General features: G+C 40.6%; 2 long non-coding RNA genes across 2 annotated transcripts in view; both read right to left on the reverse strand.

Annotated features, from left to right (window-relative positions):
• The window catches only part of LOC126934838 (uncharacterized), a 127,550-nt gene extending 104,184 nt beyond the window's left edge, over positions 1 to 23,366 (reverse strand). The window contains exon 1 of the long non-coding RNA XR_007719123.1: positions 23,142 to 23,366. This is a non-coding gene — a long non-coding RNA (uncharacterized LOC126934838). The remainder of the gene's footprint in view (positions 1 to 23,141) is intronic.
• LOC126934844 (uncharacterized) overlaps positions 1 to 26,365 on the reverse strand; it is a 471,590-nt gene that overhangs the window by 208,589 nt on the left and 236,636 nt on the right. The gene's annotated exons all lie outside the window — the stretch shown is intronic.

The following is a 26,365-nucleotide window of genomic DNA, read 5'->3' on the forward strand; positions in this document are numbered from 1 at the left end:
CCATGCCTGGCCTATTTATAATCATTCTATTCTATGTTTTCAAAAGATATTAGAACATCCATTTAGGCTAACTGCTATGGATAGATGCCTTTTCAGTTGTAATCTGCAATCGGATAATATTTTCCCAATTTGATGAATATTCTTGTTAGTTCAGAGAAACAAAATCATATGTTTGATTCTGTACTTTCAATGGCCCTAGTAATTTCCAGCAAAGAATTCTAAATTAATCCAGGAAGACATTGTAGGGTTTCTTTCATTGTATTTCTTGCCAAAGGTAGTGGTGGCCCTGATGAACCACAAGCTCTGTGATGCCCAATCACTTTACCTCTCCAAGGCCCTCTTGCATCATCTGCAAAATTAAGGCATCAGTTCCAAAGACCTCTCCATTCTCTCCTACTCTAACAAGCCATAAATCTTGGAATATATTCTGGGTTTGGCTCGAGTACATCTTTACGTAGATATTTTATCTATCTTACTGCAACAACAACCACATGCCCCAGATGAGAAAACTATGCTGGAAAAAACCCAAGGCTCTGTCAGCATAATGCATGGGTGTGGTGAAGACAGGCAACTAGATTGTGTGTGAGTCAAAAACATGATTAGAAAAAGGCAGATTCTGATAAACAGCTCAAGCTCTTGGAATGTAGCTAAGAAAGACAGCATATAAAATAGTCCATTGATTCAGAATATCACAAGTCAGAGAGGGTAGTAAAAACAAAACAAGAGAAGGGAAAAGATGCTTTTAGGGTGACAATACAGTGAAACATTGCTAATTACTGTTCAGTTATTGATACTAAGCCTACATTTTCATTTAGGTGGTTTTTAAACTTTCTTAACCCCATAATTTGTGGTCAAATCATACCACTGCTCACCCCTCTCACCCCAAAATGAAATTCTGCATTATCCTGAAATGTGTGATTTGCATTTGAAAAAATTTTGAGTTTTTCAAACGTTAGGTTAGGTGTGAGGAAAACAAAAATGGAAAAGAAACATCCCTTCTAATTATTTCCACTCTAGATATTTTTCTTAAAAAGAAGATAGTTGCTTCCTATGTAATGACCCTGCACGTTACGCACATGTATCCCAGAACTTAAAGTAAAATTTAAGGCCAGGTGCTATGGCTCACGCCTGTAATCCCAGAACTTTGGGAGGCCGAGGCAGGAGGATCACGAGGTCAGGAGATCGAGACCATCCTGACTAACACTGTGAAACCCCGTCTCTACTAAAAATACAAAACTTTAGCCGGGCATGGTGGTGGGCGCCTGTGGTCCCAGCTACTCGGGGGAGGCTGAGGCAGGAGAATGGCGTGAACCCCGGAGGCAGAGCTTGCAGTGAGCTGAGATCGCGCCACTGCAGCCTGGGCAACAGAGTGAGACTCCATCTCAAAAAAAAAAAAAAAAAAAAGTCAAATTTTTAAAAATGTTTTAAAAAGATAGTTTCAAAGAACACCAAAACTTTCATCATCTTCACCATTATCTAAAAATTTGCTCATAACTTATTTCAGAATTTGAAGGTACACACAAACTATTTCTCACTCCCATTACCTGACTGAAGATACATAGGTTCAAAGAAGTCAAGTAACTTGACCAAGGCCACACAGCTGAAAACAGGAAGGTAGTCGTCTGGGATGCAGGTTTCTCTAAGTCTTAGACTACACTGCCTGGCTTGCCTCTTGTTTGGAGCAAAATGCTAGGCAACAAAGCCCCCACGGGCAGCCTTTTGGCAGAAATCTACTTCTGTTGGGGGTGAATGTGCTGAACCCCAATTGCTAAGAATAGCTCAAAGCACCTTGGAAGGAGTGCTGGTTTCTAAAGAAATCCCCACTTACGGGGTGTGCCTCCTTCCCCTCAGCCCATCTGTTGTTATGAATCTCGAGTAACGCATCAGAGATCATTCAATCTATGGAAACATATTGAAGGTATTATACATGTCAGATACCTTCTTTCATATTTCCATTAAAAGCTCCCAGCTATGCCAAAAATGTTTCATTCCCAAATGAGGTACATTTCAGTAAATGAGATGACGGATAGGACTTAAAGAATCCTCTAAGGAAGAAGGAAAGTTGCAAAAAGAGAAGGAAAACTTGCCAAAAAAGAAAAATGCAGGCAGTCTCATGAGAAAGGGTTTCTTTCTTTAATGATACACTATCTTTTAAGGCCTGTAACCTGCAAAGTACAACTTTCCGTTCATGTCACTTTTCCAAACTTCTGTTTCTAATTAGATAGCAAAGATCAGTGGGCCAAAAAGTGGACAGAAATGAGTCTATGTGGATACGCATGTGTTTGGGAACACACATGCACAAGTGCTCCTGCGATCGTGGGATGCATTGTTTATTGGAAGAAATGCAGTGATTCTAAAAGTGTTCATTGCCAAGTCTTTCCCGATTTCAACTAGTGGCCTCAGAGTTGTGTGATGTACATTTAAACTTCAAAGGATCTTTCCACTTTAGGGAAGACCTTTTCCCAACAAATACAGTTTTTTTAATTTATGAAATTCCCAGTCTGTTTCAGATACAAAGTGAGAAACTGGAGATGCAGTTGTGACCAGGATAGACCAACTCCTGCCCACATTTAGATTTTATTCTATCAAGCAAGTCTTAAACACATCTTTAGGACAACTTGTTACACATGTATCAATGAGATCTAAAGAGAGTGCCCAAGTCCTAGAGACATGGCAGGGAGCAGCTAACTCATTCGCATCTCTAATTCTCTAGATAACCTCAACACTTACAACTTGGAATCCTTGCAAGGTCCGAGGGTGTCTGTGACACCACACTGCCAGAGAAGAGACACAACAAAAACTCCTGGGGTGATTCTTCCTATTGATTTGAACCTACCCTTGCCCCTAATGCTTTAGCAATTACCAAGCGCCTGGTTACTGTTCAGTTATGATGTTGCTTGACCTCACTCTGACATTTGTAATGAAGATTATTCCTATATATATATACCCAGGACTCCACATAGTAGATACTCAATTAATACGATGTATGATTAAAAAATAGGTAATACAAAAAAAAAAAGAAATGGTACTCTTTATCATAGAGATGTAACATAGTCATAATACATTCAATTTTTTTTTTTTTTTTTTTTTTTTTTTTTTTTTGAGATGGAGTCTTGCTCTGTCTCCCAGGCTGGAGTACAGTGGCGCAATCTTGGCTCACTGCAACTTCCACCTCCCAGGTTTAAGCAATTCTCCTGCCTCAGCCTCCTGAGTAGCTGGGATTACAGGCATGTACCACCATGCCCAGCTAATCTTTGTATTTTTTTAGTAGAGATGGGATTTCACCATGTTGGTCAGGCTGGTCTCGAACTCCTGACCTTGTGATCTGCCCATCTCAGCCTCCCAAAGTGCTGGGATTACAGGCATGAGCCACTGCGCCCAGCCAATACATTCAATTTTTTAAATTATCATTTAGTTTTCATAGTACAGTTAACACTATTAAAATAAATGAATATTACATGCGATTTCATAAGCAGTCCTTTTTCCTTGTGAATTTTATTGCTCTACATATTCCATACTCCTTTACCCTCCACCTTCATGGAGGGTAATTCAATGGAGATTGGAGATTCCAAAAGTGCTCAACTGAGCACATCAGCACATGCTTGGTTCACTTAACAAACACCCAGGAATGCCTAGGACATAGAAGAGAGGTGGCATCAATATAAGCCACCATGTATTGTATGTAATATGTCATCGACTGAGTACACAAAATGCTAACAAAAACAAAATTGGTTGCCAGTTCAGTTTTAAGGCCCCACAGGAGATCTGATTATTGCATTTATTCTTTTTCACCCTCCTCTGGTTCTGGAATCTATCTTCCTGTCACAAACTCCTGACATTTTCCAACTCCCACTTGTGTGAGGGTCAAATAGCCTAATCTGCCCCTCTCTCTCACTAGCAATTGAGTCATGATTTCTATGCAAATAATCAATATGCTGTGTTGCCACAAGTTCACTGCCCTCTCTACTTTAGAAAAGAGCCAGTAATCTATGCAATTCATAATATATTCAAAAAGCCAATTTTCCATTATTACAACACCTTTTTTTTTTTTTTTTGAGACAGAGTCTCACTCTGTCTTCCCAGGCTGGAGTGCAGTGGTGAGATCTCAGCTCACTGCAACCTCCACCTCCCAGGTTCAAGTGATTCTCATCTCTCAGCCTCCCAAGTAGCTGGGATTACAGGTACGTGCCACCACGCCCAGCTAATTTTTCTATTTTTTGGTAGATACGGGGTTTCACTATGTTGGCCAGGCTGGTCTCGAACGCCTAACCTCAAGTGATCCACCCATCTCGGCCTCCCAAAGTGCTGGGATCACAGGTGTGAGCCCCTGCACCAAGCCTTACAACACCATTTTGCTTCTAATGAGAAGCAAAACTCTTCTCATTAACATTGCCACTGCACTTGGCCTAACTCAATGTCTGGAAGGTTAGTATTATTCTTTCTACTGATAGATATTAAGTTACATTATTTTAAAATAATTCTTCAGCATTCCAATCATTCTTTATTTGGGAAATAAAACAAATAAATGGTCAAACTATTCTCCATTCTAGGTTCCAAAGACCTTGGCTGACTGTTGTCCAATCCACACAGCACTCTCATAACTATTTGTTATTCCAAAGAATTCAGACAGATTTTCTCTTCCTAATGGCAGCAATAATCATATTCCTTTCCTATCTATCTGTAAGGGGGCGCTGCAAAACCTGGAGAGTTTCAAAAGTATCCTCTATTATTTTACCTTTGTTAAAATCATATTAAAAGGCACTATTATGCCCACTTTACAGATAACAAAACTAGTCTCAAGCAAGTTTAATGACTTGCTCCAGTTGAAATAGATACTAAGTGAAGAGCCTGGGATGCAACTGGGTCTCTTTAAGTCTCAGTCCACAGCCTTCCCCCATAATCTTCTTGCCACATTTTCTTGTCCCCAGTCGGTGTTCAGAACATGCTGTCTTCAAAACACACATTCCTGAACACAACACTTTCTTCTTTTTTCCTCGTGAACTCACTGCCTTCAGGAACTCTTTCTAAATTAGGAGGAAAAAGATATCTAAAGCAAAAAACTCAGGGAGAAATTGTAGGGGTATTTTTGTATGCGTGCTTTCTTTAAAATGCAGCTTCCTTGGAGATATTAACTATTTCGCAAATGTTATCCAGGCTTGGCACATTTGTGGAGGCCCAACACAGTTTCTCCTCACCAAGGGATGGAATATCAGACAGCATGTCACTAATGGAGAGGGTGTTAGGGATAGAGGACAGACCTCAGAATCTCCTGTCTCTAATTACTAGGCATCACTAGGCACCTTTCCAACTGGGCTATAAAAGCAGTAGCACTCTCAGTTGTCTGATGCATTCTGACACAGTAAAGAACGGCCATAAGCAGGACCCTGCTGCACCGTCCTTGGACTGACCTGGAGGCAGCCACGCTCTTCCTTCTACAGCAATTTCTCACGTCTGCCCAGTCATGAGAAACTTTCATGACTATATCACAGTCAGAAGTCAGAGGTTCCTATTACTTGTTCAAGGGAATCTTGAGCCACTTTGTCTCTTCCTAAACTCATCTCCTGTACAACCTTCTGAGCCCCGCAATGCACACACGTGTGCTCGCAATACCACCTCCATCACAGCTAAAACGAATCCGATTCTTTCTTCATTTCTGTTGAAAAATTCTATTTCAAAAAGGATTTTAAGCATCCCAGGCCAGGGAGATGTTCTCAGCTCACCTTCTTTCCTCTGTCAATTAATAACTTTCTCACCACCACAAGCTGGCCCTCTCTATAATAATGACTAAACTAAAATTGTCATTGATGTGGCACTTTAAAAAAAAAATAGTGAAGATTTTAATTATCCATTCTTCATCATGAACGTCCACAAACTGAAGAAAAAACAACATGGTCAGATAATTTATATCAAATGTCTTAAGACAGTAGCAGATGATCCTGGAAGAATGCAATTTACAGAGGGATGGTTTTCCTCAGGGTTCACCAGCTCCAGAACCACCTTTGCCTTCACTCCTACTCCTATTTCTCTCCAAACTGCCTTCCTCCCATTTTTCTGCAAGTGAATCCTATTTTTAAAACTAGCCCCATCGTCTTTGCCTCTGAAGATGTGTTTTGAACTTGGACTGGAGGATGGCGTGTCGCCTTCCTCTGTGTTTCTGGAGTTTTGTCTATGTCTCCATTCTATCATATCTCACATGGCATTGTAATCAGTTGGTTGTGGTTTTTTTTTTTTTTTTTTTTTTTTTACCCACCTCTCACAGTAAGTCACGAGATCCTCAGGAAGATAAACTATGCCTTCATTATAATTGCCTTTACTACCTGCTAAATCTGGCATGTAGCAGTCCCTGGTAGGATTTGTTCACTGCATCTTACAGTACCATGGGGTCATCTGAGTACCTGCTGATACCTTTGTGTTAGCACTTTAGTGTCTTAGCTAGGACTCTATGTCTTGTGTTTATCTTTACCATCAAACTAAGCTTCTTGGGAGGCAGGAGGATGGCATTTTTTTCTGGAACTCTCACAGCACCTACCACAGTGCTTTGCTCGTGGTTGGTGTTCAAAGATAAATAATTATCAACAGTAATTATCATTCTCCTATAGAGGTATGTAACTGCCAATAACTGAAGTCCCAGATAGATATTTGCGATATTGTTCCCAGGCAGAATTAGGTCTTTAGTCCAAGAACATGATGCCAAACCTTTGCAGGTATTCATGCCACTTGACTGCCCTTTTAGTCATAGCCCCTGCTCATCAGACCTCCTTTGGCTGAGCTGAGGTGAGAAACCGCAAGTATAAAAGGCATCCTTTTTCTTCATGAGAGCACAACCACGTAAAAATAAGCACAAAACATTAATATGAAAGATGATGGCAGCAAAAATTAGGAATGTGTGGAAGCCATGTAAAGTGCAATGACTACTAGTATCGGGTTCAAATCAACATGGTCAAATTCCAACCACTACCTGAGATCAACAGTCTTGTCATTTCTTGGTTCTTAGATAACCATGAGCTCAAGATACAGCAAAGCATGGAGCAAAATGAAAGTTAAAATTCACTCATGCTATGGTTAATTTTATTACTAACTGGTAACCACCAAAGTGAATGGTAAGTTTGACAAAACATATATTAACCCCTTCCCTGCTGGTAAACATTAGAATCCTCTAACATTCCCCCATTCCTAAAAAAGTAGGGGACAATTTTCTTGATAAAAAGAAAGACTTGAAGAGAAAATGAATGGTAATTTATATCAGATGGTGAGTTTGTGATAAATAATTCAGAAATACTTTTAATGTAAGAATATTCATTACAACATTTTCTATTTACCAAACAGAAAGCCAAATCATGAGTAAACTCCTATTCACAATTGCTACAAAGAGAATAAAATACCTAAGAATCCAACTTACAAGGGATGTGAAGGACCTCTTCAAGGAGAACTACAAACCACTGCTCAAGGAAATAAGAGAAGACACAAACAAATGGAAGAATATACCATGCTCATGGATAGGAAGAATCAATAAAGTGAAAATGGCCATACTGCCCAAAGTAATTTATAGATTCAATGCCATCCCCATCAAGCTACCAATGACTTTCTTCACAGAATTGAAAAAAAACTAGTTTAAAGTTCATATGGAACCAAAAAAGAGCCCACATTGCCAAGACAATAGTAAGCAAAAACAACAAAGCTGGAGGCATCATGCTATCTGACTTCAAACTGTACTACAAGGCTACAGTAACCAAAACAGCATGGTACTGGTACCAAAACAGATATATAGACCAGTGGAACAGAACAGAGTCTTCAGAAATAACAGCACACATCTACAACCATCTGATCTTTGACAAACCTGACGGAAACAAGAAATGGGGAAAGGATTCCCTATTTAATAAATGGTGCTGGGAAAACTGGCTAGCCATATGTAGAAAGCTGAAACTGGATCCCTTCCTTACACCTTTTAAAAAATTAATTCAAGATGGATTAAAGACTTAAATATTAGACCTAAAACCTTAAAAACCCTAGAAGAAAACCTAGGCAATACCATTCTGGACATAGGCATGGGCAAGGACTTCATGACTGAAACACCAAAACCAATGGCAACAAAAGCCAAAAAAGACAAATGGAATCTAATTAAACTAAAGAGCTTCTGTATGGCAAAACAAACTACCATCAGAGTCAACAGGCAACCTACAGAATGGGAGAAAATTTTTGCAATCTACCCGTCTGACAAAGGGCTAATATCCAGAATCTACAAAGAACTCAAACAAATTTACAAGAAAAAAAACAAACAATCCCATCAAAAAGTGAGCAAAGGATATGAAGAGACAATTCTCGAAAGAAGACATCTATGCAGCCAACAGACACGTGAAAAAATGCTCATCATCACTAGCCATCAGAGAAATGCAAATCAAAACCACAGTGAGATACCATCTCACACCAGTTAGAATGGCGATCATTAAAAAGTCAGGAAACAACATATGCCGGAAAGGATGTGGAGAAATAGGATTGCTTCTACACTGTTGGTGGGAGTGTAAATTAGTTCAACCATTGTGGAAGACTGTGTGGCGATTCCTCAAGGATCTAGAACTAGAATTACCATTTGACCCAGCAATCCCATTACTGGGTATATACCCAAAGGATTATAAATCATGCTACTATCAAGACACATGCACACGTATATTCATTGCAGCACTATTCACAATAGCAAAGACTTGGAACCCACCCAAATGTCCATCAATGATAGACTGGATTAAGGAAATGTGGCACATATACACCATGGAATATTATACAGCCATAAAAAAGGATGAGTTCATGTCCTTTGCAAGGACATGGATGAAGCTGGAAACCATCATTCTCAGCAAACTATCACAAGGACAGAAAACGAAACACCACATGTTCCCACTCATCGGTGGGAACTGATAATGAGATCACCTGGACACAGGGCGGGGAACATCACACACCAGGGCCTGTCAGGAGGTGGGGGGCTGGGGAAGGGATAGCATTAGGAGAAATACCTAATGTAAATGATGAGTTGATGGGTGCAGCAAACCAGCATGGCACATGTATACCTATGTATCAAACCTGCACGCTGTGCACATGTACCCTAGAACTTAAAGTATAACAACAAAAAAATTGTCTATAGACAACTATACACCTGCACTGCCCAAGACACTAGCCACTAGTCATACAAAATATGGCTATTGAACGCTTGAAATGTGCTAGTCCAAATGGAGATGTATGGGAAGTATAAAATACACTTGAAAATGCGTAGACTTAGTAAAAACATGTAAAATGTATCATTAACAGTTTTTATATGAATTTTATGACATACTTTAGATATAATGGCTTAAATAAAATATATTATTAAAATTAATTTTATTGTTTATTTTTACTTTTTTGATGTAGTTACCATAAAATTTTAAATTACATATGTGGCCTGCATTTTATTTCTATTCGGTAATACTACTAGAGATGACATGGCAGCAGAAACCCAGTAAAACATGGCTTATGCTATGATTCACACTGCTTTCCTCAAAATCTAAGTGCAGGTAAGACAGTCTGGGATCAGCGTTAAGGATATGTAGTGAAATTCACACAGTAGAAACCATAAAACTTGTAGCCAAATTTAAATGGAACTAACAGGAGGAAGAAACAAGGAAACTACAAAAGAACAGAAAATTCCAAAACCGTAATTTTTGATCCTAGAAAATAGCGTATGCACTCCTCTACTGGAGACATATACTGAGACACTACCTTCTCCCACCTCAACTCCTTCATATCCAGCTCCCTTATGAAGACCCACCAGGTCACTCCTCCCATTAACTGTCCTCAGGAGACACTAAACAGTACAGAGCTTGGTAATGAGAGACAGACACTCCTTCTGCTACTATGGATGGATAGTTACTGAAGGTCACTAATATCTGATGCAAATGTCCAGGTGTTCTTTATGGAAAGGATGGTAGTCTTTGGTCCTTTCAAATGGACAAGTATAATTTATTTCATATGTTTCTATTAGAAGCATAAGAGGGGAAGCCCAGAGGGGGATGATACTTATGAAATAGAAAGTAATTACCTTTCTTTTTCCTCCAACTTCCAAGACAGGGAGGGAAATTCATTGATGAGTATTTATTAGCTAATGATGAAAGGGCACTTCAAAAATGAAAATGGCTCTAAAATGAACTGCATTATCTTGATTGCAGAAAATGGAGACTAAAGAGAAAGGGCGCTCTATAAAATGTCCTCGGCAATTGGCTCCGTCTCTCATGAGCCACTCAGATTCCTTTGTCCCTCCCACGGTAATAACTTGTCTTCATGGTCATAGCCAAGAACACATTCTTTGTTTGGTTACATAAGCTTCTAAAAATAGTAATTTATCATGGAAATGCTAAATGATCCTTGAATATAGTGTTTTAATGGACTATTAAGTTATTGCAGTGTCTATTTTCTTTAACGTATTATAATTAAAGATAAAATCTTTTTTGGTGCTTTGCAAACTACAAGTATATCAGTCTCATGCTTTGGATAAATTTTTTCATCTTGAAAAACATGAAGAAAGGTTTCCTGTGGTCAAAGAAGTTTCACCACAGGCAGGGAGATGAATTTTCTCCTCATTAGTGAGGTCCAATAAAAAAAAAGAGGAGGCTAATTCAAAGTGTAATTTATTTTTTCTGTCTGTCTAGCTAGGTTTGATAAATGAATTCAAAGTAAAAGAATCTGAGAAATTAGCTGGCAGAATATTTAAAGGAAACCTAATAATGCGTTCCTCATTTATTGTTTAGTTGAGAACTTTATAACTGAAAGAATCCCAAGAAATAATCTAGTTAATGTCCCTCTGAAACCAGAAGGGTAAGGTACCACTGAAGCTACACAGCAGGGCTGGCTCCCTGTCCTCTGTCCTGGATCACACGTTATCACTCACCTTAGCACTCAGTGAGTGAACAAGAGGATAAATGAATGAAAGAAAGAAAAGAAATGACTCAAACAGAACTTGAGTACTCTTGGAGGTATATAATACCAAGGTGTTAAGATGGGGCTACGGAAGGTAGGAAAAAAACATAAAGAAATATGGGAGACTTTCTTCACCAAACTCACAAATGACCAAGACGATATAAAGAGCCAGGAAGGCTTCCTATACAGTCAACTTCTTCAGTGTTTTTTTTTGTTTTGTTTTGTTTTGTTTTGTTTTGGTAAATTTATGTTTATTTTATTCTGTATTTTTTGAGACAGGGTCTCACTCTGTCACAGGCTGGAGCACAGTGGCGCGATCATAGCTCACTGAAGCCTTGACCTTCCAAGCTCAAGCAGTCCTCCCACCTCAGTCTCCTAAGCATCTAGGACTACAGTTGTGCACCTCCAGGCCTGGCTAATTTCTTCTTTATTTTTTTGTAGAGACGGGGTCTCCCCATGTTGCCCAAGCTGGTCTCAAGATCCTGGGCTCAAGCAATCCTCTCATCTTAGCCTTCCAAAGTGCTGAGATTACAAGTAGGAGCCACTGCGCCTGGCCCAGTGTTTTGTTTTGATAGTATTTTTTTAATTGAGGTGAAATGCACATCACATAAAATTAGCTATTTTTAAGGAAATAATTTAGTAGGATTTAGTAAATTTACAATATTGTGCAACCACCACCTCTAACTAGTTCCAAAACATTTTTATCATCCCCAAAGAAAACTCCATACCCATTAAGCTCCCCATTTTCCTCTTCCATAACCCCTGGAAACCACTAATCTGTTTTGTTTCTATTGATTCACCTATTCTGGAGATTTCATATAGGTGGAATCACACAATATGCAGTGTTTTGTATCTGGTTCCTTTCACTTAGTCTGATGTTTTCGAGGTTCATTCATGCCGTAGCATGTATCAGTACTTTATTCCTTTTCATGGCTGAATAATATTCCATTGTATGTATATACCACCATTTAGTCAACTCTTTCTTATCCATATGTAACTTATGTGTGGTAACTTTTGATTTTCAGTACTCACTGAACTCCCTGCCATCAATTAACATACCCTTAAGAGTCTTCACTCAGACACCAGTCATTGTTCAAAAAAACGGAAAGCTGTTTTAATATTGCGCTAAGTCAACATAAGGACTCTCTTTGTAAAATCTGTTATATTCTACAGAGCTTTTCTAATGACAACAACCCAAGGAAATGAGTACCATTATATATTATCTTTTTTTTTTGGAGATGAGAAGACTTTGTTGTAGTGAGCTAAAGTAGCCAGTCAGTGTCACAGCTGGTAAATGGCAAGACTAGGACTGGACCCCTTCCCTTTCCATCCACTGCCCAGGGTCCGAGCTCAAAACATGTTTCATTTTCAGAGTGAAGAGATCTGAAACTCTGAGGGACTCACTGCACATTACCCAGCCCCACTCACTCTACTTTGCTCCAGTAATTGAGGAAATTCCAGGAGCAGTAAGATGGAGTCCTGCAGATGAGGCGCTTGAATTAAATACATTCCCAGAGAAACCTCCAAAGAGGGACAGGAGTGGATATGAGGGTTGAGAAAACTCTGAGTAAAGCTGCAGAATATTTCAGAAGTAAGGAGAGAGACAGAATGGAGCAGGGATGAGGTTTGTTTGATGTTTAGTGGTGGGTTGGTTGGTCCAAGTCATAGCTTGACATAAATTCCAGTGTTAAATAGAGACAATCCAGAAGGTTGACCATTATGACAGCATAGACAATTGAGATGACAATAATTGTACATGCATTTCAAAAACTCAAATGATACAGCATAAGTTCTCCCCATAGGCACAGTGCTTTAGAGTTTATGTAACACTTTCACATCCATTATCTCCTGAGGTCCTCATAACAAGACCATTAGGATACATATTGTTATACCCATTTTCTTGATGCAGAAGTTGACAAGGACAGTTAAATCCTGTAGCCACACAGCTAAGAAGTCATGAATCCAGGACTCAAATGAAAGTTTCTTAAGCCTGTAAGTTTTGAATTCTCTCTGCAACACCACGCCGCCTCAGGCCAACCTCAAGGGAAAAACAATTATCCTAAATCAGTTTGCAAAAAGGAAAAGAGCTGAAAAATAAAAATTGCTCCAGGCAGGAGAAATAGCAAAACACAGCATCTCACACTGTTGATGGGGAAGAGAATATGACTTCGTCTTGAGCGTTTCTAATTTTGTAGTTTACACGCATCCCATCGCAACATCGTAAATCTTGAGTTAAAGGTTACCTCTGAGACAGTAGGAATGTAGCCTGCCACCTCTAAAGGAGGAGTTTAAGGTTTTTCCAAAGTTCAGATTTTTTCCAATCAAAATAGCTTCAGTTAATCCAGGGATACGCACAGTTACATTTTATTCCTAAACACTGGGCATTTTATTTTGTCTATAAGGTTACCCCTTCTTCTTTAATTACAAGCATTTACTCAGGAAAGAAGCCTTTCTATGACACTGTCATGTTATTTTTCTAAAAATAGAATGAGGCTGGGTGTTATGGCTCACACCTGTAATCCCAGCACTGTGGGAGGCCGAGGCGAGCAGATCACTTGAGGTCAGGAGTTTGAGACCAGTCTGGGCAACATAGTAAGAGCCCCATCTCTACTAAAAATTCAAAAATGTAGCTGGGTGTGGTGGTGCACACCTGTAATCCCTGCTACTCAGGAGGCTGAGGCATGAGAATTGTTAGAACCCGGGAGGCAGAGGTTGCGGTGAGCCAAGATCACACCACTGAACTCCTGCCTGGGTGACATACATACATACATAAATAAAATAAAATAAAATAAAATAAAATAAAATAAAATAAAATAAAATAAAATAAAAATAGAATGACTCAAATCTGGGGCCTCTTTATTGGGCTGTAGGGTTCTGAGGTGCCGGCTTGGCCCTCAGTTAAGAAGAAATGGTCTGCTCTTCCCCAGTTAGAGGGGTCCAGATAGAAGAGGACCCAGCTGTGGAAGGCCCACCAGCTCACCATCACTATCATTTTGTCCTGTTACTAACATCTCGGAAGCTCCGTATACATGCTGTGGAAATGGGAGAGGATCTTACAGTATCTGGGATTTATAGGCATAAATTCCATTAGCCGGCCTCACAACTAATTGCTATTCTAACACTCAGCACGGGGTAAATTATAATTGATGGTAATACATGAGGAGCAATGATTTACTTTAATAAATCTCTCTAAAAAATAGAATAATATCTGAGTGTTTGCTGGGGTGGAGTGGAGGGCCAGTGTGTGGGAAGGAGGGAGAAAATGGTCACTAGTGAATGTTTTGCCCTTCTTTCTAAAAGCTTATCAGACCTCAGGTGGACTGACCTTGGACATAAATCAGGTATGTGGAAACTTAGGCGTCTGTGTGTTTGGTTGAGCTCTGATTCGTTTCATTATTGTCTAAGTAGTTAGGCAAATTTCGACCTCTCGCATCTCCCACTCTCTAGCTTCTGCTGCTCAGCACTGGGTGACCTTGGTGAAACATTACGGCCCTTGCACTACCATGGTGTCTGGCAATGCAACCTGAATCCGGAATCAGGTGCCCTAGACTTGAATCTTGCGTTTGTCATTTATTAGTCATGTGACCTTACCTAGGCAGCAAGCAGGCTAATGAGCCTGCATTCCTTCAACTGTGGACAGAAAATAATACACCTACTTCTCGGCACTGTTAAGGAAATGAAATAAAATAATGTATATTTTAAAAACTTGAAAGCTTTAAAATGTCATTCGAATATGATTTATCTACCCACTAAACAAATGCAAGTCACTATTCAGGTGAAGATAATAATCTACGTCCTTCCTCATATGAGTTTATTGCCAGATTTTCTTAGTCATTTTCACAGGATAAAATTAAGTGAACATTCAAGTAAAACCAGACCATGAAAGGGCTAACTTGGTATGTTCTAGGCACAGAGGGTAGGGAGGTTTATGTTCAGGTGGTTCGATTTAATATCTCACATGTCACTCATTGCAAACGCAGTCGCAGAGACTGACCCATGAATGTCCTGTTGTTGAAAATCCCATAATGAAGAAGAGACTATGACTTCACCAGTCTCCTTCTTGCCCCTAGAAGGGCTTCCATCATTTCATTAAAAGAGAAAAAACCCACCACATACTGCTCAATAGGGTGACTGGCTCCTGAACAGTCAAGATGTTATTTTCAAACACATTCTTTCCTTGCTTTTCCATCCCCATGGGGCCCTGCTCTAATTCCTGGCCTCCTGAAACCCCGTGGCTGCAACTTCCATCTTACTGAGCAGATTTTCAAACAAAGTCCCCGTGCTGTGTGCACAGAACCGCCCTCCGGAGCTGCAGGCATGCCGGTCAGGGGGCTCAATGCCGAATTTATTTCCCACATCTTGGACACGTCGTCGCTCTCTCTCCTCCCTCCCTCCAGTCCCCTCTCCCCACCTCCCCTTCATTCCTAAATCCTGCAGCCATGACAGAAATAAATTAGCTAGAGGTACAGGTCACACCTTGGAGAGCAGTAAACGTTCTGTGGGAAATCAATAGAGAAGATGGGATTCTCAAACAGCCGAAGCAGAAGGAATGATGCATTGATGGCTATACATAAACCAAACAAAGGAGTCTGAGCACAGCCTTCCGGGGAGGGGCCCGCGCTCTGGGCTTCATTTATTCTAACACCTGAACCCGAGACGGCACCGCAGAAAAAGACACGCTGCAGATACCTGGGCTTTTTTCCTCAGGAAGGCTCAACGTTGCTGGGCCAGTGTTGGTGAAAATGAAAAATTATGTTCAGATCGTGGATGTTAAAGCTGGAGCCCCCAGGAAACCCCTGGAGAACACTAAGCTGAGTGTGTGAGACATATATCTGGATGAAGACCTCCTCAGCCAGGGCTGCTGACAGCAAAGGCCAGAGAGGGATTGGCTGGATAGTTAACTGAAGAAGTGTGATTCCTAAAGTCATTTCGGGTGATGTGTTGGAAACACCTAGGCTTTAGGCTCTGACAGACCTGGGTTCCAGTCCTGACTTCACCACTAGGTAGCAAAAATGGGCAAGTTGCATTTATAAAGTGGCAATAGGAGGTCTACCTTAGAGGCAATCGTGCGGATTAAATGAATAATACATATAAACACCTAGTACAAAATAGGCACTCAATAAATGCTAGTTGCTGTCCCTTCCATTCCCCTGCCTGATTATAAGTGGCTTCATCATGTCTCTGGAGTTCTACAACTTCTCCCACACAGAGCCTTCACAAAGGCAGGCCCTCGTAAAATTGTTCTCTGATGGCAAAAGCAATATCTAGCAAAAACAGGTGTTCAGCAGGACTTTCGGTGCCCTACAGTCTCGATCAGCTGCCAAATGCCACTCCAAAAAGCCACCTAAGTTAAAGCAGCATCCCATGCAAATGCAGGGATGAAATACAATCCTGCCCTGAGCACCTCCTATCTAGAAATCCTGAAATTTCCATTGCTATATACCAAGAACCTGTTTTTTTTCCTGTCTTCTCTTGCTCTTGCTTTTTTTTCTGAAAACTGCATTTTTCTTATCTTTTCCTCCTCGGTTTGAGCCTGATTTCTTCCTCACACACACCTGAATTTCGGTAATAAAACAAATACTTACAGTGAGAAGCCATTATAAATTATCTAGAAAATAAACATTTAAATAATCTCAATCCTAAAATGTTTAATTGTGGTAAATGTAGATAGCATAAAGTTTACCAGCTTAACCATTTTTAAGTGTATGCTCAGTGACAGTAGGTACATTCACATTGTTGTGTTACCATCACCATTATCCAGCTCCAGAACGTTTTCACCTTCCTCAGCCACAACGCTGTACCTGCTAATCATAACTCTCCATTTATCCCTTTTCACAGCCCCTGGAGCCCACCATTCTACTTTCTGTTGCTATAATTTTACTATTCTAGGAACCTCCTCTAAGTGGAATCAAATGATATTTGTCTTTTTAGGCCTGTCTTATTTCACTTACCGTAATGACCTCAAGTTTCATCCATGTGGTAGCACGTGTCAGGATTCCTTCCTTTTTAACACTGAATAATTTTCCATTGAATGGATATACCATGTTTTGTTTATCCATACCTCCTTTGATGGGCACTTGGGTTGTCTCCACCTCGTGACTATTGTGAACAATGCTGTTATGAATATGGGTGTGCAACTATCCCTTCAAGACCCCATTTTCAATTCCTTGGGGATATACCCGGGAGTGGAAGTGCTGGATCAAATGGCAATTTTATTTGTTAATTTTTGAGGAGCCATCATACTGTTCTCTATAGCAGCTACACCATTTTATATTCCCACCGACAGTGCATAAAGGTTCTGACTTCTCCACATCCTTGTCAGCACTTGTTATTTTCTGTTTTTTTGAAAGTAATCATTCTAACATCTTTCCATGGTTTGTATCTTCTCTGGGAAAATGGGGGCTGTATATGAGGAGTAACCATTTGTTTGGTAGCCTGACTTGTTCATTTCTCCTTGCATACAGGAAATTCTTAAGGTCAACCAGATTCTGCTCTGGCTACAGTTTCTGTCTAATGTCTCTGTCTTTTCCAAGTCTTCTATCTTTCATTAATTCAGGAAATGTAAATTTAAGTTGAACAATTCAAGAGTTTTCAGTACTCTGATATAAAGCAGTTTGCCTAGCCCAGTTACTCATGCTACCCCCAATCTCAGTAAATGAAGGAGAAAGCCTTTTCGTTTTGTTTTGTTTTTGTTTTTAGATGGAGTCTCAGTCTGTGATCCAGGCTGGAGTGCAGTGGTGTAATCTCAGCTCACTGCAACCTCTGCCTCCCGCTTCTCCTGCCTCAGCCGCCCAAGTAGCTGGGATTACAGGTGCACGCCATCACACCTGGCTAATTTTTGTATTTTTAGTAGAGACGAGTTTTGCCATGTTGGCCAAGCTGGTCTCGAACTCCTGACCTCAGGTGATCCGCTTGCCTTTGCCTCCCAAGGTTCTGGGAGTACAGGCGTGAGGCACTGCGCCTGAACAGGAGAGCCTGTTCAGAACAGAAAAAGTGAAAGCACTAGAACCTACTAGAAAACACTGAGACAGCTTGGAGAATAAAAGTAACAGCTCTCATATAGCAGGCCAAATTTTTAAAAATTAAAAATCGTTTAATTTTTTTACTTAATTAATTTTGTTTTATTGTATGTGAGAACACTTAACATGAGGTCTACCCTCTTAACAAATTTTTTGTGTACAATACAGTATTGTTGACTATAGGTACAATGTTGAATAGCAGATCTGAGCATCTCACCTGAGAAAATTCCCATTGACAATTTCAGATGTGGAAACTGAGGCACAGTGATGTGAAATCATTTGCCCAAAGTTAACAAATTTTCCAGGTTCAGGACCCAAAACCCAGTCATATCACTGCAAATCCCATGTGTTTTTCATCATACAATACTACCTAATGATTACTAAGCTCTTTACTTCTGAAACTGCAAAACTTTTAAGGACCTATTTGTGAAAAAACAAACAAAAAAGAAATGTGGTTTGAGCTTGCTGTTGAAGAGGAACGGTTCCCTAAAGGCAGGCAGTACATAGACTTCACCAAGCACTAACTTCATGGGACGTGACTTGCTCAACTCTGGACAACACATGTTAATAGACCCAAAATGAGGCAAGACATAGGCATCGCCCATGAAAGGAACGTAGTCTATAGGACAGCAGCAGTCCTTTCCACCTAGCATGTTTCTTGAAGGCCTTGTGTGACACATGACATCCTATGCTCAGCTGGTGAATCATGTGATTCACCTCTTTGCCTGGGGGCCATATATTCTTCCCGTATGGGGATAGGTTTCCTCCTCTTTAAACTTCCCAGGGGTATTGTGAACTTTAAATACAGTACTGATAAAGCATGAAACCTAGCATCCGGTGTGTAATAGACCAATAAACCAAAACTCATTGCCATCTCCCTGCCGTATCCCCCGAGTAGCTTTTCATTCCTAGCAGGGACAAGTGGGTGAAGGCCATGAAGAGGCATCTGAAAGGGAACTCTGTACTGAGTGGTAAAGAATTTAAGAATTTTAGGCCAAGCGAGCTGACTCACACCTGTAATCCCAGCACTTTTGGAGGCTGACGCAAACAGATCACCTGAGGTCAGGAGTTTGAGACCAGCCTGGCCAACATGGCAAAACCCTGCCTCTACCAAAATTACAAAAATTAGCCAGGTATGGTGGCGCATGCCTGTGGTCCCAGCTACTTGGGAGGCTGAGGCAGGAGACTCGCTCAAACCCAGGAGGTAGAGGTCGCAGTGAGCCAAGATCACACCACTGCATTCCAGCCTGGGTGACAGAGCAAGACATCTTCTCAAAAAAAAAAAAAAAAAAAAAAAAATTAAGAATAGACACTTAGAATATTTAACCATCAACTGCTGTCCCTGAAGTCTGCCTCACACTTCTGCACCAACAGACTTGTTTTACTGGTCTGCATGTGAGTGCTCCATGCACTTCTGTGTACCATTTATTCATTTAGACTGCACGTGCTCTGAGGGAGTGGCCCCTCCTTCTGTCTGGTCTCGCAGCCCTGTGACTGTGCACTTACAGTTCCCGGTTCTCTACAGAGAGCAGTCCGTTAAGGATCACTGATTTGGTCAGAAGCAGGTCCTTGAGATTTATCTCTCTAAAGGGATTTCTCTAACGTAATGCTATGTGTAAAGGGATTTCTCTAACGTAATGCCAGGCACATCGGGGCCCAGACACTTAGTGCACCTCAAGAGCCCGGTCAGCACTGGTCAGAAGGCCCCCAGCAAAACCTGAAATCTTGACAGTTCTAAAGCCTGTCTGCACATGTGCCTTTACTTCTTTTTTGACTCCCACTGAACCTACGAGCCTGTAATTGACTTCTTTCCCTTCAGAGAGATTCCTCACTTCCGAGAAGCCTGCTTAGCCGCATTGGAAAGTCACCGAAGATAACTAGATTTGACTCAACAAATGTGCGCTTATCTTGGACACATCTGCCTGGATAGCCTCCCTCTGGTCTCTCCGCGGACTAAGAGCAAGAAGAATAAGCGTTCTGCCTCAGTTAACTCTCTGTGCCATTTAGCACATTTTTGTATTTTCAATAAATATGCCTTAAGCACTACTCATCTTGTGGTGTTCATTTACCAACACAAGTGCCCTGAGGATCTGTGGGTTGAGCTAAGAGCTGACTGGGATTCACAGTAAGAATAGTTCACGCTTACTTTGGGTGATACAACACAAGCAACAAATAAGAGCACATGCCAATCAAAACATTTTAGGGTTTAGTCTGCTGTGTGAGGCACCGTGCTAAGTAATTTACATGCATCGTCTCATATAATCCTCATAGCAACCCCTTGGTATCCCCATTCTACACATGATGAAAAAGAGACACAGAGGAATTTAGCAAAATACCATGGAACACACACTTGGGGATTCTACGGATAGGATTTAAATTCAAGTCCAACTCCTTAGTGTGACAGTGGGTGCAGTAACATACCTTCTCCAGCCAGAGTTTTCTCCTTCATAGCGGGACAATATCCAAAGCCCCTGGTGCTGCCACACTTTCCACCTTCATGAATCACGGAACTCCTCTTTTATATCCTCTCTACCTCAGTAACCCAGGGATTCAGGATAGTCTAGAATTTCAAATCCCGAGTTGGGCAATCCGAATTCCCATGTAGCCTCTATCCTGACCTTAGGCAGCAAGTCATTCAATCTTTCAGTTTCATCGTTTGTCAAAAGAAAATGGCAACACTGGCCCAATCTATTTTCATAGGTAATGTTGAAGATAAGATCAAAGGAAATATGTCAAAGTCTCCTGAAAAGCTTCAAATACTTCTCAAATTATTACAGTAATGGATTCAGTTTGAGAACTTACCGCACGGAACGTCTTTGTCCAAAACCTTAAAATGAATGGGGAAACTGAGTTCAAGATACAAAAATGGAACCCAGATTATTTCTATTCTTGTGTAAGTAGAGGCTTGGACTGGAGCTCCAGGTATCTGTATGCTTGCTCCTGCCTAGGCACTGCTTTGGGCAAATCACCGCACTTCACTACAAAACATGGATGTGATACCTGCCTTCTCCGGAGTACTATGGGTAGAGTGTGGGCAGGAGACAAAAACATCCAGAAAGCTTGAGACGAGAAAAACTCTAGAAAGTCAATTATATGCATTTTTTTAATGTGGTGTCAGATTTTTTTCTCCCACTTATTTTCCCTTGTCTCAATCTAAATGTTATCCAGATGTGAACATGAAGAGGCCTGTCTTTGTTCATTCTCTGCTTCTTTGCATGCCCTTTGGTTTTCTTTTGTGCCTCAAAAGGTTTTGGTGCTATGCTTCAAGACACAGGTCATGAAGGGGAAACAGTTGGGGTGTTGTGGGGAGAGTGCAGTATTAGGAACGAGGACTCAGGGTAAAGAATTACAGCATGCCTCAGAATGTGCACCTCCTCTTTGCCAACGCAGAGACAAGGTGATGAAAAGATCCCTGGCTCCAGACAAATGCCCTCAGCCTTGCAAAGCCTTCCAAGAGGCAGCGTCCCAGAGCCCAGACTGCAAGTGACTTGCACATGCACACACGCACACACACACGTTCACACACACACTCCCATGGAAAACTGTGCTCTCGCATCCCAGAAAAGGTTTGTTGTTTCAATTAAACCTCATCAATGCCACATGTCAGAGAAGAAAGAAAAAACAAAACAAGACTAAATTACTTCAGCTATCTCCTTAGGGATTGATCTGTATCGAATAAACCACCGTCTACACATGGGGAGAAGCTTTTACTTATGAAAAACAGAGGCAGGTGCAGAAGAGCAGCATTTGGTACTAAATCAAAGCTCTGGGAGCAGAAGGAAGTGGATTTAGATGCATCCACTTAGCTCCTCCTGATATCTAACTCTCAGGGTGGGGAACAGATCACAGCCTTGGCTGGGTCTGGCCTCTGCTTCCTGGTCCCCCCTGATGTCCCACCCCACTCTGCTCACTGCTTCAGCTGCCCGGTAAGAACAGATGGACAGAAGTTAAAAGAGCAAGGTCAGCTCATCGGCTAAGTCTCATTTCACACCCTGCCCCACCTCTATCATCCCTTTCTGGGACATAAAGATGAAGAAAGCAGGGCAGGGGTGCTGCTGCATTTGATTCCGGCTGAAACTATGGTCGTTTCATTTACATCCCCTGAATAGCTGGCGAGTCTGATTTACACATTGATAATATGTGATGCTTTGTATTCCAGCAAATATTTAATCCCTGACTGATCAATAATCCTCGCCTGGCTGTTCTTTTTTGAAAAGAAATAAATCCCCTTTTACTCTTAAAATTCTTGAATAAAATTAAACTGCTTTAGCCTAGGATGCACTGCTCCTACATGAAACCATGTGGTTTCATAACCTCAGTCCTCAGATGGTTTTAAAGGGGCCGCCTTTGCTTACTTGATATTTTCTGAGATCCTAACATCTCTCTAATGAGTCCTCTGTGTTATCAGTTGATATCATAAGACAACCCTTTAAGGTCTGGTATACTTTTTTTAAATTAAAAAGTAAAATTGTTAACCTAAACTGAATCAGTGCGTACATAGCATGCAGTATTTTTTTGCATTCTTTTGCTTATATTCACCATGGCGGTCTTGATTTAAATTCTTCATTACAAACCTTTCTATAAACCATTTCCCTCCAAGACTACATTTTAAAGAAAACTCTATTCCTACACAGATTCTTAAAAAGCTGTACTCCTGTCTTAAAGTTGAATATTTCGAAAAATGCACATTAAATATGGAAAGAGATGGCTCTCCTCTCTATAAGGGGCTCCCAAGGCAGCCTCAGAGCTCACCAAAAGTTCCAAAACAACATCCACAACAAAACAAACTCTCTTTCATCTCTGGCAGCAACAAAAGCAATAACTTTCACCAAACCTACCCAAGCCAAGAATTAATATAACACAGAACACATCCACGTTCAGACCATTACGGCTACATCAGCTCACCACAGTATTTGTTTAAAAAACACATAATTTGTGGTAGAGAGAAAGAATCTTTCATACAAAAAGAGGTTCTTTCAAATGCAAATTAACCAAAAGACATATTTTCCCTGTGTTTGGGAAATCACTCCAACACATGAAAAACATAGTTTTTGGGTGGAAAAAAAAAATCAGTGTACACCCACCAGTTGAAAAGGCAATTACATTAGCTGTAGGTTACCTTAACAGTTAAGAAAAGTTAACTCCTAGCTCCGAAAGTCTTTAAGAGCTTTATTAGCATTTACTGACCTAAGTAGTCTTCAGTTCCCAGGTAGCAAAGTTTCTTTTCTTCTCCACTGAAATGCTCATATGGACACTGAAGGGCATTGTATTACTGAACTGATGAGAAATGAATATTGTTTCCATTCTTCTGGAGGAAAAAAAATGTAAAGAAAGAAGGAAGGAAGGGAAGAAAGAAGAAAGAAGAAAAAGAAAGAAGGAAAGAGAGAAAAGGAAAGGAAGAAAAGAAAGAAAAAGAAAGGAAAGAAAGAAAGAAAGAAAGAAAGAAAGAAAGAAAGAAAGAAAGAAAGAAAGAAAGAAAAAGAAAGAAAGAAAGAAAAAGAAAGGAAAGAAAGAAAGAAAGAAAGAAAGAAAGAAAGAAAGAAAGAAAGAAAGAGAAAGAAAGAGAGAAAGGGAAAAAAGAAAAGCAAGGCAAAATACAGTCTACTCGAGTATTCTTCCTGGTGGGGAAAAAAAAGTAAATCCACTATTCTGGAACGAGTTCAAACATAGCTTGACAGGCTCCAGGAGAATTTACACTGAGCATGCTTAGCCCCGCACTGCTTGCATGAGACACTCTTAATGAATATTACTTCCTTCCCACTGGCTATTCCTGCTGGAAGTCCACACCCACCCCTCTTTCAGAAGTCAGGAATTTAGCTTCAGCCAAAGTCCAGAAAACATGCTTATGCGGAGACAAGGCCTCACCGATCCATAAACTTTCAGGTTGTGACCTGCAGGTCAGTTTGACAAATAGAACATAGGGGTGAATTTTTTTTCTGCCCTTGGTTATGTTCCCAGCTTTATGCCTGTCCTAAACTGCAGTTCCTCTGGAGAAAAGAAAAACAGAGAGCTTTCTTTCTAAAGAACATGACGTCCTAAACACCACAGTAAAGACCTTTCCTGATCAAGCTTCCAAACCGAAATCAGAATAAGGGTTATCTGCATATTAAAACACAACATTCGATGATTTTTAGCTTCTGGATAAAATAAAAGTCCTACCCCAAATGTATGCTTTTTGATAACTTACATAACACCTCTCTCAAAAACGCTGCATGCCAAAGCACACTCTGAAAATATGTTCAAAATCCAGCTTTAACCTCCTATGCTGTCTAAACATTGGACTCGTATACATTTAGGTCACACTAAAAACTGACTTTCTTTTTCAAACAATGCTTTATCTTTCCCTAAATCTCTCTGTCATGTTTAATGACAGGAGACCTGAAATTCTGGAAATTTAAAAATAGATTACTTTTCTGACAGTCTGAGAAGGCAAGATTCTTGGTCTGCCAAAAAATCGGGGGGAGGGGGGAAGGGGAGAATTAGCAGGTTTAGCAGGTGAGGGCCTGATATAGACAGCATAGTAAAGGAAGGGCATTTTATATTTTAAAATTAATAATAAAGTATCTTTTTTGTTGTCCATTTGATATTTCTAGGGTGCCATTTATATGTATCAAATTACAAATTATAAATATTATTAAATACTCATTTGAACTGTAATGCTTATTTCCCTAGACACACACACACACACGTGCACACACAAACACACACCCCAATTTGTGGTTTGAAAAAAAATGATGTCACAAAACATCAAAAGGCAATAGAAATTTTCTAAGTCTCCAAGAAATATGGTGTGCCCAGCTTCTAATACAAAGCCTGCCTGGCTAGCATTGATTCTTTGGATTAATAAAGGATGCATCCATGAGCCTGATACGTAAATGCGGTGCCTCTCCATGCCTGTAACACTTTACACAGCCCACTGCTGAGCTGCCATGATATGGTTTCCCTATGGAAGGTCTTTGTAGCATAAAATACGTCTTTGCCCACTATTCAATAAATAAAATCTCTGCAGACGTATTTTCCTCCTGGTAACTATGAGTTTTTTCGAGACTTTAGGCATGGTGGTTGTTTCGTTTGCTTTTATGCTTTGCCTAAGGGAAGAATAAAATGTAGCCCCCTGCCCCAAGTGTGTTTACTTATATTACAAGAGCAAACTAAGTTTTCAGCAGTTAGACGAAGCCCAAGAGAAATCAGGCTTTGAAAGGCTAAGTAACCCTCATGACCACACATAAGGTCAGTGTAAAATAGGAAGGACATTTATTCATTTGACTCAAAGAGATGGCCTAGAGACAAGGTCCCCCAACACAGAGAACAGGGACCCTTCCCTGTAGACAGCTTACCTCCCTGCCACTGGAGTGCGCTGTTTCTCAGGCAGGTCTCATGGCACAGAGGACAGGGACCCTTCCCTGTAGACAGCTTGCCTCCCTGCTACCCGGGTGCAGTTTCTTTTGTCTCCTTCCGTGAGGATGACTCTCTCCCCCGGAGCTAAGGGGAGACACAGAAGCCCGTGCAGGGAACACAGGAGCTTGAGTAGAACCATGCTGTTTCCAGCTTGAATGTTAAAACCACTCCGCAAAGCTGAGATAGTCTTTACAGTGCCATCACATTCATTAATTCAATTAGCAAATATTCATCGAGCCCCTACACTGACGCTCATTTGGGCGCTGGAAATTGTGACATGACTAAGACAACGTTCCTGCACTCAGGGAGTTTACATTCTGGCAATTAGATGTTTAATGGAAAACATTTTAAAAATTCAAGATGTAGGCCGGGTGCGGTGGCTCACGCCTGTAATCCCAGCACTTTGGGAGGCCGAGGCAGGTGGATCACCTGAGGTCGGGAGTTTGCGACCAGCCTGACCAACATAGAGAAACACCGTCTCTACTAAAAATACAAAACTAGGTGGTGCATGCCTGTAATCCCAGCTACTCGGGAGGCTGAGACAGAAGAATCACTTGAACCCGTGAGACAGAAGTTGTAGTGAGCTGAGATTATGCCATTGCACTCCAGCCTGGGCAGCAAGAGCAAAACTCCGTTTAAAAAAAAAAAAAAAAATTCAAGATGTAAATAAGTAAATAGTGTATACATTTACAAATTGTGATAAGTCTAAGAAAGAACTAAAAGGGAAATGATGAGAAAGAAACAAGCCATGTGTGTTGGGGGCTGAGGGACAGAGCATCAGGAAAATGGAATAAATATTTCGGAAAATCATTAGTAACCAATCCAATATAAGTTAAAATGAAAAAAATATGTGGCGTGGCTGGATTAAAGCCTTGAATGCAACACTAATGCATTTGGATTTCATATGGTGTATAATGGGAAGCTATTGAGGGCTTCTGAGAAGAATTATTATTACTATTTTGACTATGACTATTTTTTGTAGCAGTTTGTAGGAACACTGGGGATGAGCATGA

This window comes from Macaca thibetana, chromosome 14 (assembly GCF_024542745.1).
Source record: "Macaca thibetana thibetana isolate TM-01 chromosome 14, ASM2454274v1, whole genome shotgun sequence".
Classification (NCBI taxonomy): Eukaryota; Metazoa; Chordata; class Mammalia; order Primates; family Cercopithecidae; genus Macaca; species Macaca thibetana.